A 22,433-nucleotide genomic window follows, 5' to 3' on the forward strand; every position below is an offset into this window, starting at 1 on the left:
CCATACCCATCGAATAACTCTGTCTCATTAATGCATGAACGTTATATAGGGTTCATACCCATCGAAAAACTCTGTCTCTTTAGTGTATCAACGTTATATAGGGGTCATACCCATCGAATAACTCTGTCTCATCAATGTATGAACGTTATATAGGTTCATACCAATCGAATAACTCTGTCTCATTAGTGTATGAACGTTATATAGGGTTAATACCCATCGAATAACTCTGTCTCATTAGTGTATGAACGTTATATAGGGTCCATACCCATCGAAAAACTTTGTATCATTAGTGTATGAACTTTATATAGGGTTCATACCCATCGAATAACTCTGTCTCATCAGTGTATGAACGTTATATAGGGTCCATACCCATCGAAAAACTCTGTATCAATAGTGTATGAACGTTATATAGGGTTCATTCCCATCGAAAAACTCTGTATCAATAGTGTATGAACGTTATATAGGGTTCATACCCATCGAAAAACTCTGTATCAATAGTGTATGAACGTTATATAGGGTTCATTCCCATCGAAAAACTCTGTCTCATTAGTGTGTGCACGTTATATAGGGTTCATACCCATCGAATAACTCTGTCTCGTCAGTGTATGAACATGATATAGGGTCCATACCCATCGAAACACTTTGTATCATTAGTGTATGAACGTTTTATAGGGTTCATACCCATCGAAAAACTCTGTCTCATCAGTGTGTGCACGTTATATAGGGTTCATACCCATCGAATACCTCTGTCTCATCAGTGTATGAACGTTATACTAGTATAGGGTTCATACCCATCGAAAAACTGTCTTATTAGTGTATGAACGTTATATCGGGTCAATACCCATCGAAAAACTCTGTCTTATTAGTGTATAAACGTTATATAGGGTCCATACCCATGGAAAAACTTTCTATCATTAGTGTATGAACGTTTTATAGCCGGGTCCATTTCCATCGACAAAATCTGTCATATCAGTGTATGAACATTATATATGGTTCATACCCATCGAAAAACTCTGTCTCATCAGTGATTGAACATTATATAGGGGTCATACCCATCGCAAAACTTTGTATCATTAGTGTATGAACTTTATATAGGGTTCATACCCATCGAAAAACTCTTTCTCTATAGTGTGTGCACGTTATATAGGGTTCATACCCATCGAATAACTCTGTTTCATTAGTGTATGAACGTTATATAGGGTTCATACCCATCGAAAAACTCTGTTTCATTAGTGTGTGCACGTTATATAGGGTCAATACCCATCGAATAACTCTGTCTCATCAGTGTATGAACGTTATATAGGGTCCATACCTATCGACAAAATCTGTCTAATTAGTGTACAAACGTTATGCAGGGTCCATACCCATCGAAAAACTTTGTATCATTAGTGTATGAACGTTTTATAGGGTCCATATCCATCGACAAAATCTGTCATATCAGTGTATGAACATTATATATGGTTCATATCCATCGAAAAAACTCTGTCTCACCAGTGTTTGAATGTTATATAGGGTCCATACCCATCGAAAAACTTTGTATCATTAGTATATGAACGTTATATAGGGTTCATACCCATCGACAACATCTGTCTCATTAGTGTGTGCACGTTATATACGGTCAATACCCATCGAATAACTCTGTCTCATCAGTGTATGAACGTTATATCGGGTCAATACCCATCGAAAAACTCTGTCTTATTAGTGTATAAACGTTATATAGGGTCCATACCTATCGAAAAACTTTGTATCATTAGTGTATGAACGTTTTATAGGGTTCATACCCATCGATAAAATCTGTCTCATCAATGTATGACCGTTATATAGGGTCATACCCATCAAATAACTCTGTCTCATCAGTGATTGAACATTATATAGGGGTCATACCCATCGCAAAACTCTGTCTCACCAGTGTATGAACGTTATATAGGGTCCATACCCATCGAAAAACTTTGTATCATTAGTGTATGAACGTTTAATAGGGTTCATACCCATCGACAAAATCTGTCTCATCAGTGATTGAACATTATATATGGTTCATACCCATCGAAAAACTCTGTCTCACCAGTGTATGAACGTTAAATAGGGTCCATACCCATCGAAAAACTTTGTATCATTAGTGAATGAACGTTTTATAGGGTTCATACCCATCGACAAAATCTGTCTCATCAGTGTATGACCGTTATATAGGGTTCATACCCATCAAATAACTCTGTCTCATCAGTGATTGAACATTATATAGGGGTCATACCCATCGCAAAATTTTGTATCATTAGTGTATGAACTTTATATAGGGTTCATACCAATCGAAAAACTCTTTCTCTATAGTGTGTGCACGTTATATAGGGTTCATACCCAACGCATAACTTTGTTTCATTAGTGTATGAACGTTAAATAGGGATCATACCCATCGAAAAACTCTGTCTCATTAGTGTATGCACGTTATATAGGGTCGATACCCATCGAATAACTCTGTCTCATCAGTGTATGAACGTTATATAGCGGTCATACCCATCGAAAAACTCTGTCTTATTAGTGTATGAACGTTATATAGGGTTCATACCCATCGAATAACTCTGTCTCATTAGTGTATGAACGTTATATAGGGTCCATACCCATCGAAAAACTTTGTATCATTAGTGTATGAACTTTATATAGGGTTCATACCCATCGAATAACTCTGTCTCATCAGTGTATGAACGTTATATAGGGTCCATACCTATCATGTGTGAACGTTGTTATAGTGTTTATGTATTTTGTATAACTGTGTCTCATTGGTTTTTTTTTTATCGTTGTAGGGTCTACATATCCATCTTATAACCCTGTCTCATGTTTGTTTTACGTCCAGTGACAAATATTTCATTCATGTTCAGGACGAGATCATATTATCGATTAATACAATAGTTAGGTTATTCAACCGCTAGTCTCTGTCCGTTCAATAAACGATTTAAATCCAGTGGCAAATATTCCAATCATGCATATAAACTGTGTTTAAGAACCATTATGTATACATCTATGAACCACAGGCAATACTTACAGAATGTATATGAGAACCACAGAGTAAACTTACAGACTGTATCTAAGAACCACAGACAATACTTACAGACTATATCTAAGAACCACAGACAATACATACAGACTGTACCTAATAACCATAGACTATACTTACAGACTGTATCTAAGAACCACAGACAATACTTACAGACTACATATAAGAACCACAGACAATACATTCAGACTGTACCCAAGAACCATAGACTATACTTACAGACTGTATCTAAGAACCACAGACAATACATACAGACTGTACCTAAGAACCACAGACAATGCTTACAGACTGTATCTAAGGACCACATACAATACTTACAGACTACATCTAAGAACCACATACAATACATACAGAGGGTACCTTTGAACCACAGACAATGCTTACAGACTATATCTCAGAACCATGCACAGTACTTACAGACTATATCTAAGAACCATACTATACTTACAGACTGTACCTAAGAACCATAGACTTACAGACTGTACATAAGAACCACAGACAATACTTACAGACTACATCCAAGAACCACATACAATGCTTAGACTATATCTAAGAACCATGAACTATACTTACAGACTGTATCTTAGAACCACAGACTATACTTACAGACTGTACCTAAGAACCACAGACAATGCTTACAGACTGTATATAAGAACCATAGACTATACTTACAGACTACATCCAAGAACCACATACAATGCTTACAGACTGTACCTAAGAACCACAGACAATGCTTACAGACTGTATATAAGAACCATAGACTATACTTACAGACTGTATCTAAGTACCACAGACAATACATACAGACTGTACCTAAGAACCACAGACAATGCTTACAGACTGTATCTAAGGACCACATACAATACTTACAGACTATATCTAAGAACCACATACAATACATACAGAGGGTACCTTAGAACCAAAGACAATGCTTACAGACTATATCTCAGAACCATGCACAGTACTTACAGACTATATCTAAGAACCAGACTATACTTACAGACTGTACCTAAGAACCACATACAATACTTACAGACTACATCAAAAAACCACATACAATACATACAGAGGGTACCTTAGAACCACAGACAATGCTTACAGACTATATCTCAGAACCATGCACAGTACTTACAGACTATATCTAAGAACCAGACTATACTTACAGACTGTATCTCAGAACCATAGACTTACAGACTGTACATAAGAACCACAGACAATACTTACAGACTACATCCAAGAACCACAGACAATGCTTAGACTATATCTAAGAACCATGGACTATACTTACAGACTGTATCTTCGAATCACAGTTTATACTTACAGACTGTACCTAAGAACCACAGACAATGCTTACAGACTGTATCTAAGAACCATAGACTATACTTACAGACTGTATCTAAGAAACCACAGACAATACATACAGACTGTACCTTAGAACCACAGACAATGCTTACAGACTGTATCTAAGGACCACATACAATACTTACAGACTACATCTAAGAACCACATACAATACATACAGAGGGTACCTTAGAACCACAGACAATGCTTACAGACTATATCTCAGAACCATGCACAGTACTTACAGACTATATCTAAGAACCAGACTATACTTACAGACTGTACCTAAGAACCACATACAATACTTATAGACTACAACTTAGAACCACATACAATACATACAGAGGGTACGTTAGAACCACAGACAATGCTTACAGACTATATCTCAGAACCATGCACAGTACTTACAGACTAAATCTAAGAACCAGACTATACTTACAGACTGTATCTCAGAACCATAGACTTACAGACTGTACATAAGAACCACAGACAATACTTATAGACTACATCCAAGAACCACAGACAATGCTTAGACTATATCTAAGAACCATGAACTATACTTACAGACTGTATCTTAGAACCACAGACTATACTTACAGACTGTACCTAAGAACCACAGACAATGCTTACAGACTGTAGCTAAGAACCATAGACTATACTTACAGACTACATCTAAGAACCACATACAATACATACAGACTACATCTAAGAACCACATACAATACATACAGAGGGTACCTTAGAACCACAGACAATGCTTACAGACTATACCTAAGAACCACAGACAATGCTTACAGACTATATATCAGAACCAAAGTCTTTACTTACAGACTGTATCTAAGAACAATACACAGTACTTACAGACTACATCTAAGAACCACAGACAATAAAAACAGACTATTTAAGAACCACAGATAATATGTACAGACTGTATATAAGAACCATAGACTATACGTACAGACTGTACCTAAGAACCACAGAAAATACTTACAGATTACATCAAAGAACCACAGACAATACTTACAGACTATATATAAGAACTGCAGACAGTACCTACAGACTGTTTCTAGAAATCTCATTTGCCTTATATATTTTAACATCTAAAGTTAACTAATTGTCTTATGTACATGCCTTAAATATTTCATTATCTATATTTTACTAATGGTCTATGTACATTTGTCTTACATTGTCCATCTTTAACTAACCATTGATTTTATGAGTTTTATAGATTAAGGTTTCACTGCAAGTATCACAGACAATTCACATTTCAGATAAATTCTGACCGACATTCATGAATCATGAAAATTAGACCAAGGTTAGATGAAACCTGCCAGACTGATACATGTATGTACCCCTTTCAATCATTACATATACAACATATAGTTGACCTACTACTTCCAGTATTTTAGAAATGGAACTAATCACACAACTTTCAACATAAAATGAGGTAAAGGTCAGAAAAAAACCTGTATAACTGAAATGTATACATAGCAAGGAATCAATATACCAAATATAGTTATCCATCCTATTATTCATAGTATATACTAAATTTAAATGACAAACATATAAGCAGATGCTGAACCATTAAAATGAGGTTGAGGACATGGACATGGACATGGACATTTAACAGAGAAAAAAATCTTAAAATATGGTATCTGCAGCATCCAAGTCTTCTAACTTTTGAGATATAAAATTTATATTTCAGAAAAATTATCCTGTAACATGAAAAATTTATGGTCATTTATCATAATTTAAAACCATTACATATTGCTTGGAATGTATCTAATAACCACAGAAACAGCATACACACTGTATGTTTGAATATTGGAAAATACATTCAGACAAGATCTTTGAAAAAGACATAACATACTGACGATATCTAAGAATCACAGACAATTCATACATGTATACATGTAGATCATTTCTAAGAAACCCATATAATTCACACAGATTGTATCCTGATCTAGTTTTACTTGGTGGGAATAGTAAAGTTATCATTTAATAATAAAATCATTTCACATATGCTAAGTCTAATTCAGGCATTTTATTACACTCAATTGAGTCAATTCTTTGTGTAAACAGGAAATGTGACTTTGATTATGACAGTATAATCCTGTTGAAGCAATTGTCTCTCTCGTTTTCTTTCTTTTCCTCCATTATTTTCTTTAAGATGCAAATTATATTTAAAAGCCATATCAATTATTGGAACAGGTTTCCTTTTTGAAGAAGACGTTTCTAAGTTGAAAAACTTGTGGCTAATCCATTTGTAATATTTGAACAATAAAATACTAGCTTTTCTTTTAATATACATATTGGATAAAATCAAATCAATCAAAACAAGTTTAATTTTTTTTTTTTTTTTATTATCATAAAACTTTCAATTTTTCCTATTTGCATACAGTTAATATATTTTTCATGCATAACATTAAAGTATATAACAAAATAGACAAACATGTAACCAATTAAATCATATATAAAAAGAGGTCACAATGTGGTTTGGAGAGATTTTTTTTTATAGAAAGTCTAATTCAATCGACATTTTTAGAAACATTCTATTCTATTATAGAGCAAACAAATTTATTATCAATTGATAAATTGTGACTTTTGGACTTTCTGTCTTGTAATTCTTTTGACTTATTTCTGTTTTTCAACACATAATGTCAACAATTTATGAGCATAACATGTGAATAGTCAATTCCAGTTTAAATATTCATTATATTTGAAGTAAAATTATTTGTTAACTTATCATAATCATTATGTCTGTCTTTCTGTATTCCCAACATTTAACACTTGCATTGTTAGGTATAATAAAACAGATGATAAAGCATCCTCTATGCAATGAAGAAAGTTCCCAATGAAAACTGAGATTTAGAGCATACCTGAATTTTACCAGAAGAATCACTGGAGTGATACTTTCCAAAGTAGTTTTGTATGGAGTCTTCATACATATTTTTTTCTTTTGAAATTCATATTTAATGTGTGCCAAGATTATTTAATCTTTATCTAGAGAGGCATCCATTGTTGACAGGCCTTATGGAAAATATATTTTACAAAACTAAATATAATTGGAGGGGGGGGGAGAATAATACTACACATATCAAAGAATCAAGAAGTAAAATACACAGTTCATAACTACAAGGTATTCAAGTATGACATCTTAATATTATAAAATACAAAACCCAAAGAAAGTTACCTTACTAAAAACTTAAAATAGTTGTCAATGCTACTCAAGTAGGAAAAGGTATAAAAAAAACGTCTCAAACGTATTTAAAAATGAGTAAAACGTAATTACAAAACAGATATATCAGAAAAATACAATTCCTGAATTTAACATTAGTCTATCATAGTGATAAAATATAAAACAAAAACTCAAAACTAAGTGCAATAATAGTCTTCTCTGTTCTTTAAAATTGTTGACACTTATATGGCAAGCTCTAAGAAGTCTTCATAAACCTAAAATAAAATTACTTTCATGTAAAATTCACAAAATCTGGTTTAATTTTTGAAATAAACATTTTGAAAGAAAAAAAAAGTTTGAACTATTTATATTACATTTCCACAAGATGACTGGCTTTCCCAGTGATATATCAAACTCAAGTTGGTATGGTGTCTTTTTCTAATCTTCTGGTTTGGACATGTCGCAAAAAATACCCTTTTTTTGGTTTAAAAATATTTTACCAAATATAATTTATTAAACGACTGGAAAATCTTTGGCTTGCAAGGTAGATCCAACTATCAAAACATTTAAGTGTAATCAAGCATATTTAAATTTAATTAAAAAAATACCCTTTTATAATAAAGGGCAGATAATTACATTGATTTGATAGGACAATTTGTGTTTAGTTCTAATGGACAGACAGACTGACAGGGTGAGATCTATATTCACCTCAAAAACTCAATAAGTTGGATACGGACACGATTATATCAAGGCAAGAGGTTTAAAACAATAATCTTCAATAAATTTAGTATACAGTACAATGTAACAATTATATCAGAATTATTTATTTTTGATTTTGTATCTGGAAAGTTAAAACTATACCAGTAAAGTCTCTTCTCGTTTTGAAATTTAATGGAAACCAAACTAAAAAATACTGTGAGAAGGCAGTTAAGGTATATTTTTTGTTCATGTCCATTTTGAATTGATCAAATGTTTTATTAATCCCAGGGAAACTGTTTGGAGCAGCATATCCAGTCTGCCTTACTTCACCAGAGTACTAAGCAGATTTTCCATTGGTCAATAAAACATTAAATCTCCATGAAAATATGTAAAAAAAAAAAGTAAAAATACAAAAATACTGAACTCTAAGAAAAATTCAAAAAGGAAAATCAAAAATCAAAAGGCAAAATCAAAAGTCCAAACACATCAAACGAATGGATAACAACTGTCATATTCCTGACTTGGTACAGGCATTTTCTAATGTAGAAAATGGTGGATTGAACCTGGTTTTATAGCTAGCTTAACTTCTCACTTGTATGACAGTCACAAGATGAATTGAAACATTTTCCAATATGCCTTAATAAAATGGATTTTAATGAAGTTGTTATATGCATGTCTCATATTGAAAGTTTTTTTTCAGATCAAATAATCCTAGATAAATTTCAGTTTTAAAAAATATTTTTTTGGGGTGATTGATACCATTGTAGGTCCTGGATTTCTTTCAATATCACCATACAGCAACTGATCCCTTTAATCTTCACTGTTGTTAGGGTAGATGTTCTTTTGGTTAAAATACTAACTCACAACTTCATTACACTCTGAAACAATATACACATAGATATATATTTATATCAATAGATAAAGAAAAGAGATAAAGAGTTTTAAGTTGCAATCTTTAACTTGATTGACTTTCTCAGATCTTTTTTTTTTTAAAACTTAAGTTTGCTTTAACAAGTTAAAAGTACATAAAGAGTGGATGATGAACTGCAATAATTTATATAATATAACATGCACTTCAATCACCATGTTTGAGATTTTTTTTATAGGTCCGGTAAGGGCCGATTTTGGCCTCAAATTTCAGGTTCATCTGACGAAAGATTTTTACCACTTTTTAAAAACTATTTCATTTGAATTAATAGTTTTTGTGAAAGATTTCAACTGATTTAGTCATTAAAAACGTTCCAATTCAAGCTCAAATATGAAAAATCTACCAAATATGATGAAAAATGTCACCTTTTCAGATGTTTTTTCTCAAAAATGAAAGTGGCCGCATCCGTGTTCATCCTCAACCTTTATATATGTTTTGTATTATCATAAAATACAACTTACATTTTTATATAAAGGATGAACACGAATGCGGCCACTTTCGCTTTACATGAAAACCGTCTAAAATTTGACTAAAATGCTAGAATTGTTAAGATTTCAGTGGTGCTAGTACCTGATGTATGTGCATTGTATTGTCAAGAACAGCCAGTATTTATGTTGCAGATGCATTCTACTGTCCAATAAATAACTGAAAGTTTACATTTCAACAATTTTGTAAAACTGCTATAGTTTGGGCCAAAAAGGGGTCTTAAACTATCAACAAATTTTGTTTGTGCAAATGTGAATAATTCCTCAAACTGAATTTAAAATATAAGTCTGTTGTCAGATTGAAAATGATGACATTTTGTTTTAAAAAAATATTGTTATTTACCAGGGCTTCCAAAAAATATTTGAGCCAGCCGGACATTTTGTGTCTTATACCATGTATACAGATCTCTTAAGACTATGTAACAAAAGACAACCCTGGTAATCAGTTGGCCATCATATAACCAATGATTGACAATTAAAAAAAAAACAGATATCAAACTTTACTTTGAAATAAATTCAATGTTCTGGCGTAAAGTGCTAAACTGACAGTTCATCATTTGAAGTGAGCAACATCAGTGTACTGAATTCTGCCTTAGACTCTTTATTTGTGCAAAATAACATTATCAAAAACTATATTTTCATTTTGAAAAACATATTTTGGTAATACATGTACCAGATGTTGACTTGACAATGATAAAACATGGACCAGATATGGATACGTAAAATCCATGTGCATTTATAAAGCACGATTGAGTAAAAGTAGCTCTTTCCACATTATTTCATCATCAAAATACTAGAAATGAAAGTTAGATAAACGTATCAATGATAATTTTAATAGCATTTTTGATGAGCATTGATAGATTATTAAATTTCCCACCTGCACACATACTGACAAGATCAAACGTTGTTTTAATGACCTTTTAATTTTTTTTATCAAATCATATTTATAAAACATTTACTAACATATTTCTAATAACTTTAATCTTTTTGAAAAAAGAAATTAGATGTTAACAGCTGACATGTAGGAACTTCCAAATGTTTTGGTGAATTGTATTAATATGACCGTCTCTTAAGAAAGCTGAAAAGTAGATGAAGGTATCATGCTTATCCCAGACATACAATGTCTGGACAAATTTCATGTGTAAGGAATATATGACCGTTTTAGAAGCCATGTTATTTATTGTTTCCAATTAAAAAAAATGTTAACTTGTTATTATACACTACCAAATGCTCTATGTGTATCAATCTCGTCACAGAAACTTCTCTCTTCCTCAACAGCAATTTCTTTATTCCGTATCTAATAAAAAGAAAATCGTATTGAATTAACCACCCACTCTACATAATTTTTTTATATGATGTATTGAAAACAAATGAATTAAATGCTTGTTGAAAACTGTATGTATTTTTGTTCCACAGTTCAAATTCACGTTAGGCAAATAAAGATCCAAATTTTCATTCTTTTGATCAAAATGTTTTTGTAATTTTCTTAAACTGCAAATATAGGCAAGTACATTGGGTGCAACAAACTACCTGTGGGATAGTTTTAATCCGTAAATGGAAGGTCATGGACTTAGAACCAACCTAAATTTGAACCCCTGTATTCTAGTGTATATCAATTTTTCTTAAGTTCAAATTTAAATAACACCATTCAGCAGAATTAAATCCATATTAATCAAAGATGTTCACTAGTCAAGTTTTTAAATTTTGTCAGATTTTGTAATTCCTCTATAGTTCTATCCAATTGAAGACAAAAATGCAACATTCATTTTTCTTTTCAGAATCTTTAACATTCTGGAAAGAAGTCATTTGTACAAATTTTGAATTCTTGTAATTTTAGCTTCCTAGCATTTTGTAATTATTATAGTGTTTGGAAAGTAAGACTTGTCAATGATTAAGATATCGAAATTCAAGAGATAATTTTCCCCACAAATTTTCAATAGCCTATATCTCATGATATATCTCAAACAAACAAAAAAAGCACAAACAAGACAGTAATTAATTGTTTTTTGCTCTTTTGTTCTTTATTAATCACATATCAATATTTACCAGTTTGATGAAAAGCTTGATATTTTGAAAAGGAGATGAAAACATCCTTTAAGTAATTTACCATATTTTCAAATGGTGTGATGAATTCTGAATGTGTATATATATAACTAACCCGAAATGTAGAATATCTGACTGTCTGAATGTTGCCTACAAAAAACTAGAGGCTCTAAAGAGCCTGTGTCGCTCACCTTGGTCTATGTGCATATTAAACAAAGGACACAAATGGATTCATGACAAAATTGTATTTTGGTGATGGTGATGTGTTTGAAGTTCTTACTTTACTGAACGATTTTGCTTCTTACAATTATATCTATCATGAACTTTGCCCATTAGTAACAGAGAACTATATTTGGTAAAAATTTACATAAATTTACCAAATTAATGAAAATTGTTAAAAATTGACTATAAAGGGCAATAACTCCTTAAGGGGTCAATTGACCATTTAGGTCATGTTGACTTATTTGTAGATCTTACTTTGCTGAACATTATTGCTGTTTACAGTTTATCGCTATCTATAATAGTATTCAAGATAACCAAAAACGGCAAAATTTCTTTAAAAATTACCAATTGGAGGACAGCAACCCAACAACCAGTTGTCCAATTCATCTGAAAAATTCAGGGCAGATAGATATTGACTTGATTAACAATTTAACTTCTTGTCAGATTTGCTCTAGATGCTTTGGTTTCATAGTTATAAGCAAAAAACTGCATTTTACCCCTATGTTCTATTTTTAGCCGTGGCGGCCATCTTGGTTGAATGGCCAGGTCATCGGACACATTTTTCAAACTAGATACCCCAAAGATGATTGTGGCCTAGTAGTTTCAGTGGAGATTTTGTAAAAGATTACTTAGATTTATGAAAAATGGTTAAAGATTGACTATAAAGGGCAATAACTCCTAAAGGGGTCAACTGACCATTTTGGTCATGTTGACTTATTTGTAGATCTTACTTTGCTGAACATTATTGCTGTTTACAATTTATCTCTATCTATAATAATATTCAAGATAATAACCAAAAACAGCAAAATTTCCTCAAAATTACCAATTCAGGGGCAGCAACCCAACAACCGATTGACCGATTCATCTGAAAATTTCAGGGCAGATAGTTCTTGACCTGATAAACATTTTTATCCCATGTCAGATTTCCTCAAAATGCTTTGGTTTTTGAGTTATAAGCCAAAAACTGCATTTTACCCCTATGTTCTATTTTTAGCGGTGGCGGCCATCTTGGTTGGTTGACCAGGTCACGCCACACATTTTTTAAACTAGATACCCCAAAGATGATTGTGGCCAAGTTTGGATTAATTTGGCCAAGTAGTTTCAGAGGAGAAGATTTTTGTAAAAGATTACTTAAATTTACGAAAAATGGTTAAAAATTGACTATAAAGGGCAATAACTCCTAAACGGGTCAACTGACCATTTTGGTCATGTTGACTTATTTGTAGATCTTACTTTGCTGAACATTATTGCTGTTTACAGTTTATCTCTATCTATAATAATATTCAAGATAATAACCAAAAACAGCAAAATTTCCTCAAAATTACCAATTCAGGGGCAGCAACCCAACAACCGATTGACCGATTCATCTGAAAATTATAGGGCAGATAGATCTTGACCTGATAAACATTTTTATCCCATGTCAGATTTCCTCAAAATGCTTTGGTTTTTGAGTTATAAGCCAAAAACTGCATTTTACCCCTTTGTTCTATTTTTAGCCGTGGCGGCCATCTTGGTTGGTTGACCAGGTCACGCCACACATTTTTTAAACTAGATACCCCAAAGATGATTGTGGCCAAGTTTGGATTAATTTGGCCAAGTAGTTTCAGAGGAGAAGATTTTTGTAAAAGATTACTTTAATTAACGAAAAATGGTTAAAAATTGACTATAAAGGGCAATAACTCCTAAACGGGTCAACTGACCATTTTGGTCATGTTGACTTATTTGTAGATCTTACTTTGCTGAACATTATTGCTGTTTACAGTTTATCTCTAACTATAATAATATTCAAGATAATAACCAAAAACAGCAAAATTTCTTCAAAATTACCAATTCAGGGGCAGCAACCCAACAACCGATTGACCGATTGATCTGAAAATTTCAGGGCAGATAGATCTTGACCTGATAAACATTTTTACCCCATGTCAGATTTGCTCTAAATGCTTTGGTTTTTGAGTTATAAGCCAAAAACTGCATTTTACCCCTATGTTCTATTTTTAGCCGTGGCGGCCATCTTGGTTGGTTGACCGGGTCACGCCACACATTTTTTAAACTAGATACCCCAAAGATGATTGTGGCCAAGTTTGGTTTGATTTGGCCATGTAGTTTCAGAGGAGAAGATTTTTGTAAAAGTTAACGACGACGGACGACGGACGACAGACGACGGACGACGGACGCCGGACGCAAAGTGATGGGAAAAGCTCACTTGGCCCTTCGGGCCAGGTGAGCTAAAAATGAAGGCATATAGCATATAAATTCTTATTTATTTTTTGCTCATAAGAATAAAAAATGCACATTGAAGACCTATTGGTGGCCTTGGGCTGTTTTCTTCTCTTTGGTTGGGTTGTTGTCTCGTTGACACATTACCCCTTTCCATTCTTTATTGTAAGTTGATCATTCAATAAATGTGATAAGCCTTAGAAAATTAAATCTATTTTTTCATGTTTGTAGCTAGCTGTTGTCTGTTTCTCACATTAAGAAATATGTCTTGCATTACACTGCATATATAGTTAAATAAATGCATTCAAGATACATTGTAATGGAGTCTAAATATATTCTTTATGTGATTTTGGAAGCAACACTATTAATGGATGGAAATGCAGAGATCTGATATTTATGCAGTTCAATATATATATATTCATATATATCAGCCATATACAACAATACCTGATAAATACTATGTAAACCTTTGTTTGTTAGGATGACAGCCACATCCTCAGTGAACTCAAACACTAGATCACTCATCTATACCCTGTTTCTAAAAAATAAATAATGCAATGTATCAAATATGAGATGAAGGTACTAAAACATTCAACAGTTTTAAACTAAAAGATAAGGAATTACAGTAGTTGTACAATTATTAAGTAATTTTGTTGGTAGTTATTTTTTTACGGCTCATGTGTAAGTGAGTCTTCTTCAAAATTATATCAATGTATTATCATGTGATGTAAAATATATATGTTGTGTCCAAAAGTAATTTATGAACAGGAGTTTCTTCTCCACGGCGATCACTGCTTTATTATATAGAGAGTCTCCATCGGCGAGAAAATTACTGTCCTATCCCCAAGTACTCTTATTAAATTAAAGTCTTAGATGACTAACAAGTTTGTCTGACGACTGAAACCATATCCGTACGCCTTTATTTTTCGTTTTTCTCCTAAATAACCCAAACTGAATGAAAAAGAATAGATGACAAATGCCACTATGCATAATACCTATAGAACACAGAGGCATGAGGATTAATTTATTGTGGAAGGAAGAGAAGCTACACATAGAATGAGGTCTTCTCGTTTAATAGTATAGACTATAGATGCCAACTCAAACCTTTTTGTATTTTTTTCTGGAGAAGCCCTTTGTAAATTTTATTACAAATAAAATAATTCATAATGGAGCGAAAGAAAAGATAAACACATAAAGAGTAATGCATCAATGACCAACCCTGATATTTATAAGTTAAGAATTAAGAATAAAGTTTGAATTTTCGCGGATTAGTTATTTAACATTCAATATTTAGGAATCAAAATACAGCATTTCTTTTTTCATCAAAGATTATATAAGCACTTTATTTTCGAAAATGTATAGACGTTCAAACATTTGCCATGCATGAAGCTGGTGTAAAACGAATTTATGGTATAATATCATTTGTAGTCATACTATTCAAAATAATATGAAAACTGTTTTTTCTTTCTTTTTTCTACCAATCTCATCTGAAGGCACTCTGTCAATGTGAATTTGTTCCACCTAACAGAAGTTCCAGTTGAAACTTTATTATAAACAATGTCATAATACCTGTACCTGTTGGAACAAATATTTGATACTATTTATTCCGTTAGGAACACCTACTGTAATATAGGGTTATTGCATGAATATTGGGGAATATTGTCCCGAGTAGAATTTGATATTGCACAAGCTTGTGAGTGCAATATATGATCTACGAGGGACAATATTCCCCAATATTCATGCAATAACCTTTTTATTGTATAGCAATATAATATTTGAAAGTAAATATTGGTTTGAACTGAGTTTTTGTCTTTGATGACGTCATGAATTTTGAAGATTTATTGCACTAGTGCAATAATGGAATTTATTGCACGCTAACTTTTGGTTACTTTCTGTGGGAAATATTATATTGCTATACAATAATAGTTCTTCTTGTGGAAATAATATTCCAGAATAGTTTTACCATTGGGAACTTATATTCTGTAACAACACTCCTCCTTTTGGCAGGGGCTCCCATTGATTTCTTCATTTCTATACACTGTAAACAAAATTCAAATAAAATGAATTTTATTAACCAATAACAAAAATATGATATATTTTATTTTTAAGATATAATTATTCATTCATGTGATATGTGGGGAAAACTATTTTTATATTTTTTGGGTGTATCTCTTTAACATTTTTGAAGGATGATTGCTTATAGAATTGTATACAGTATTGTTGATTCGATCATCTTTATGTTGTTCATCTGAGTCTGAGTGTCATGTAATAAAAATGTAATCTCTACACAAAGTATGTTTATTTTCCATAGAAACAGATAGCCTTTTGAAATACTGAGGATGGCTTGTAATTTAATTATCATCATGATCATTAAATTCATAGACAACACTGTGAGTGTCATTTTAAACTTAAAGAGAGATAGTAACTAAAACTATAGCACTTATATGTAAAAGACCTCTTCTGCTGCAAATTTCATTAAGAGTGGTCTTTTTGGGGCAGCTGTAGAGGCAATATTTGTTCTGGCAATTTGCAAGTTTATTTTATTTGTCTACATGATTAATTTTCTTATGCTTGATTTGTTCAGAACAGTATACTCTACAGTGTATCCCGTTTTATTTTAGAAAAATGAACAATGTCACTCTCATGAAAGAATTTTATGTGTGCATGACTTTCCAACATACATGTATATGGCCTCTTATAAATAATTATCACATAACTTTTTCAAATTCTGCAATCAAAATACCGGGACCCTTCCTGATGCAATGTATAACTAAGTTTGGGTACATCTATGCTTTGTTTATTAAATGTAAAGTAAATGTAAAAATTTTGATTACAAAATCAGACACCACAACCATTTTAAGATTCACTCACTGTATATATATTATATATATATGACTGTATATATAATTCTTAAGAAATTAGAGAAAAATGTTATTTTTGTTACTTGCAATTGGTCTTTCATATCTTGCCCTTCATAACTCGACTATCCTAACTCGCCTATACACCTCGCTGATAAGGAGCCCTATGTTTTACTGTGTAATGTCATCAATTTCAGCAGATCTAAGGGGTTGCACTTGCAAAAATTACAGATGGATGATATAGGGATTTCTATGTATCTCCCAAAACTTTGTTTGTAGGGACTAGGGGATATAAAAAAAAGTCACATTCAACTGGAATATATTCCATTCATTCTTATAATAATAGACATCATTTTCATACCTTTATATCAAAGGTGGTCTCAGTTTGGTCTCCTGTTACCTGCATAGCAAGTCTCACCACTTCAGCATAGGTCATCTTTGATTAAGTTTTAGCCCCAGGTATGCACAGTATTCTAACAGGGTCTTCCATCATTAACATTGGTACAACTTGCTTCAGGTTGGAATATCCTCAAATTAAAATGCTTTTCAACCTTTTCTGAAGTTTGTAAATCATATATATAAATAAATATAATCCTTAAAAAAAAGTTTTTTAGATCCACCATAGATTTGGATATTTTTCCATTTTATAATAATGGAGCATAAATAATTGTAACTCAAGACCAGAAACAGTGAAAAAAGTCAAATTTGAACTTAATCTGTGTTTTGTTGTAATAAGCAGTGTATAAGTTTTATAACATTTGTTGAGACAAATTAAAGTTAGAGACTAGAAAAGAGGTTTAGCAATTGGTGCGAGGACACAGTTATTGTTCTTTGATGTTCGTTGTCCACATATATATATTCCCTAGTGTGAACAGTGTATTACTTGCCAATTTTTTTCATACCCTTTTCTAATTTATTTCTTGACATTTTATGCATGAAATATTAAGTAAGGGGATGAAATTACATGATAAAAAATTTGGGTGCTGAATTTTTATGTTAAGTAGTGATTTGGTCCAGTGGAAAAGGGAAAAAATTAGTATGTCTGAAGCTGTCAAACTGAATTTTAGACACCCTTAACACAGAATTGTCAATATTTTGAGTTAGAGAGCTGGTATAAGTTTCTTTAATTTTGCTTTATTTGTCCCAATAGTAGTACACTACACTGTAAAATCTTTTTGAGATTGAACAAGTGCGATTTTTTTTAATTTGAATGTACAATGTATTGTCTAAAAGAAAATGCACTACGAAATAACTCTTCTCTGGCCTAAGAGATGAAATCAGTAAATGTAGATTCTGTACTTTGGCAACTTCCCTGAATGGTTTACTGGTCTCAATAAAAGTAAAGGATTTAAATCTGTGTTTGATAGAAATTCTGTCATTTTACGGCTAAATAAGCAGTTTAAAGCAGTTTCCATGTTTATGGGTTACAGGCATGCTGACTTTTTATTTGAAGGCTTTTTATGTTTTGATATTTGTGTTTCTGTGCTCAATTCAAATTCTATTACCCATTAGGTGAACTCCGAATCTAGAGAAAAGTAGATTATCACAGAAAAATGTGCAAAATATGTTTTATTCATGGCCCTGGTTAAACGGCCTGTTTCATGTACATTGTATGTGAAATGTGAAGAGCTTTGTACATAAAATCTGTAGTCCATCATAAATATTTCACTAAATCTATAAAAAAGCAGTCTTCTTTACTTTAGAATAGTTAGTGGTTCAAATATATATGCCAATTTAGACTAAAACTGAATGCAAGTTTTCCTTGAAAAGTGAAAAAAAACGGCATTAGACCATGCTGTCTGCAAAAAAAGTTGAATGCAAGAGTATTTGTGCAATTAGACTTCTTGTATCATAACATCCTAGCATAGAAATGAACAAAACAAAAAATAACAAATTTCAATTTCTCATAGCTTCTGTATGAATTTTTATATGTATTAAAATATGTGCTACCGCCTAAATCGACTCTAAATAATCTTTAATCTTACATTTTATACTCATAATCATGTGGAATGCTTTTTGTAACTTTTCTTTACATTTAACATGTTTAAAGTACATTTAATACATATGGAAGAATAATTTATGGTAAAAAAACTTCAAAAACTTGAAATTGGGTGAAAAAATTGCATGTTTATGTGACATCAGTAAAAGTTAGAGACCACTTTTACCGCAGGCAGCTGCAGTGGTCTGGGAACAATGTATTTTAATAGGAAATGAATCTGATAGACTCTTCAGTATAATGTTGACAAAATCTTGGACTCCACGGTCCACGAGACTTCCAAGACTTGGAGATTAATGGATTTTGGTGGCGTATTCTTATAGAAAAAAATGTTGGAACTGCTGAGGCTATACATTGACCACATAGTTCTAAAGTTTTATCATAAAATTAATTAGATATATTTTGTCATATAAAATGTCCAAAATAAGTGTGATTTATAAAAAGTTCTATAATGTTTTTGAATTTGGACTGCAATCAGCGCCGTTTTTTAATTACCCTGTTTGCATTCTGTGATAAAATGAATGTGATAATAACAAATTTAAAGTGACATACTATAAGTTTGATACGCTGGCATCACTAGTTTGAAAGACATTTTATTGATATTATCGGAAATAATTAAGATAATACATGTAATAGTGAATATGTTTTTTAACACATGTTTGGTACCGTATTGTATCTTTATTACCTATGTATGGAACGACAATAAAATCACTGATTATCAGCTACAATTAGTTAGTGTCTAGTCCCGCCAATATATATGTATTTTTATGGGATGCATAAAAAAGTAATATTTATATTTATTTATTCATTCTGTCTTTGGATTCAGGTTCCAGATATTTTTTTAAATTCTATCCATTTATATGAGAGGGGGTAGAAGGGGTCCTGATCCTGAAATCCCGGGCTAAAATATACCTCATCCCGAGATCCCGGGCTTAAAAACACGAAATCCTGAGGTCCCGAAATTCGAAAAAGGAATTCCCCGATCCTGAAAGGGTCAATCCCAAAATCCTGAGGTTAAAAACACCTGATCCCGGAGTCCTGATAAAGGTCCTATCCCCCCTCTTATACATATGGTTTGATTGGTGATTAATTCAGTGGTAAAAAAAATCACACCAGACACATTATCTAATTCATGAATAGACAAAAAAAATACAAAATTGTGGCAAAATATTTTTTATAGACCAGATCACGGCACTTGTTTCTATCCATGCGAAGACCCACTATCAAACGGTATATTTACGTAAATATATTTGACAGTGGGTCTTCCCATGGATAGACCCAAGTGCCTGTGGACCAGATACATAACCCAAGACGGAAATAGATTGCCACTAAATACTGACCTCTATAGAGAAACGATTCAGTTCTTAAACTTCTTCTGTAATGAAAAATCTAGTGCTCTAGCAGGTCCGTGGTGATTTTAGTTGACAAGCTCGAATTTAATCTATTAATTCTAGAACTGAATTTGCTTACTTTTTTATGTAACAATTTTTAAAAATATTGCAATCTTGCAATAGGTACTACATATCTGCATGTTTATATATTTTAACAGCGTATATTACCATTTCAAAAGAGAGAAAAAAAGAAACTTTTTTTCGTTTTTGTATTCATGTGTATACCTTTGCTACCTCAAACGTAGAGAGCTCAAATAAAAATATAAAATGGAGTCAAAAGCGGAATAATTCCGGAGTACACCTTTTCAATGAAAATCTCTATGTACACGTTGGCGTTTATGTACGTTGTTTTTTTACTTTTGCAAGCACATCATACACCGTTCAAGTTTATGTTCGCTTGATGTCTTCAATGAAATTGAAGGATACGGCGTTGCAAACAACACTGATGTAAAACCCGGAGTACATCGGGAAAACTTGTGTCGTTTACTGAACATTTCTAAAAATGATTTCATTACCCTCAATATAATTTCCAGCTGATTACTATGACCAATCTGAATGTCATCTGAATGTCATCTGGATATTTCTGTTTTGTTTCATGGACTTATAAAAATAAATAAGATCTTTGAAAATAATTTTCTGTAACAAAGATGGCGAAGATAGCAATGATGTCAGGAGGATCAATAATGATCAGCGATTGGTTTATTTAAAAAAAAATTGTTATCAGTACTAAAAGATTTTGTTAGACCGTACTTGCTAGACTTCAAAGCACTATGGTATTATATGTTAACGTTAGCGATTGGTTGATCGCACTGTTAAGTTTTTGTTAACGATATTATCAGAAATTTGTTAGACCGCACGGTCTCACGGTCTTACTTTGTTAGTTATATAAGAAGACTAAAAAACCTAATATATTTCTTATATTAAAAGATAAAAAGTATAGGATGGGGTGTTTTGTCATATATCATAGAAAATTATAATAGATAAAGATACACTTTAAATCACAAAAATTATCAGCAAATCAAGATCTACTAACAAGTCAAATTTTGCTGACATAGTTAAGTAGTAGACTGTGACTCTTTATAGGAGTTATTGGCCTTAAAAGAGGAATTCTTTTATCCTTTATTGTGTTTTGAGCAAAGATAGAAGGAAACTAAACACATGATCACTGAGCAATACAGATCAACAAAACAGATTTTGTCATGAATTCTATTCTTGTTTACAATGTTGGAGAGTGTCATTTGTTTGTTGAATTTGCACATAGACCAAGGTGATCACAAAGGCTCTTTATAGCCTCTAGTTTATTATCATTAGAAATATGTATTGTTGGTTAAAAATAACTTTTAATACCAATATCGAATAATTTTCGATTGATAGATTTTTGGAAGTTCATCGGGTTATTTGAACGGATGCAATTCGAGTTCGAACGTTTTCTAACTCAAGTATGACATTCTTGTTTTGCTTTCGGCATGTAAATTTAAAATTATGTCATGAATTTCACGCCTTTATTGTGAATAAACTTCATTAAACAGCAGAATATATGCCAGGTTTTTCTAACAACCAGTGACAAACAACTAGGTGCATGCATAATACAACGATGGGTGAACAAAACATACATTATAGGTAAAATTGTCAAAATATGAGTTCAGCAGTCAAATATTAATACTTATAAGATCTAATATTGATATTATAAAAACACCGCTATGATATTTTAAAAGTATCGCATTGATATTAGAAATAATAGCATTTGTATATTTATGTATATAAGAAAAGCACAGCACTTTAAATTGTACACGGCCATAAACGTTTGCTTCTAGCTAACTTCTGAATGTATTTTAGACTCAATTGTTGTTTATATTTGAATAATAAGTTTTAAGGTTAGTATTTTCTTATTTTTTCGTTGCCGAAAACATCATTTTTCGCATGGAATGTCTGCATATTTACAATTGATATAAGACAATATCGCTATGTGATATAAGAAACGTTTTTATCGATACGCTTCTTCCAAAGACTGTGTATGTTCTTTATTTTT

At 32.0% G+C, this 22,433-nt stretch overlaps 1 long non-coding RNA gene across 4 annotated transcripts; it reads right to left on the minus strand.

The window, feature by feature from the left end:
• Positions 1-9,122: 9,122 nt before the first annotated feature.
• LOC134688414 (uncharacterized) lies at positions 9,123-21,084 on the minus strand. Of its 4 annotated transcripts, none has more exons than XR_010101809.1 (7): positions 20,920-21,084; positions 17,379-17,573; positions 16,123-16,197; positions 14,607-14,697; positions 11,836-11,870; positions 10,902-10,974; positions 9,123-9,142 (listed from the first exon to the last, which is right to left on the minus strand). It is a non-coding gene; the product is annotated as an uncharacterized LOC134688414 (long non-coding RNA). The 4 variants fall into 4 exon arrangements; XR_010101812.1 differs by lacking the exon at positions 20,920-21,084 and adding an exon at positions 20,630-20,907; XR_010101811.1 differs by lacking the exon at positions 20,920-21,084 and adding an exon at positions 20,573-20,641.
• Positions 21,085-22,433: the final 1,349 nt, after the last annotated feature.

This window comes from Mytilus trossulus, chromosome 10, assembly GCF_036588685.1.
Source record: "Mytilus trossulus isolate FHL-02 chromosome 10, PNRI_Mtr1.1.1.hap1, whole genome shotgun sequence".
Taxonomy (NCBI): Eukaryota; Metazoa; Mollusca; class Bivalvia; order Mytilida; family Mytilidae; genus Mytilus; species Mytilus trossulus.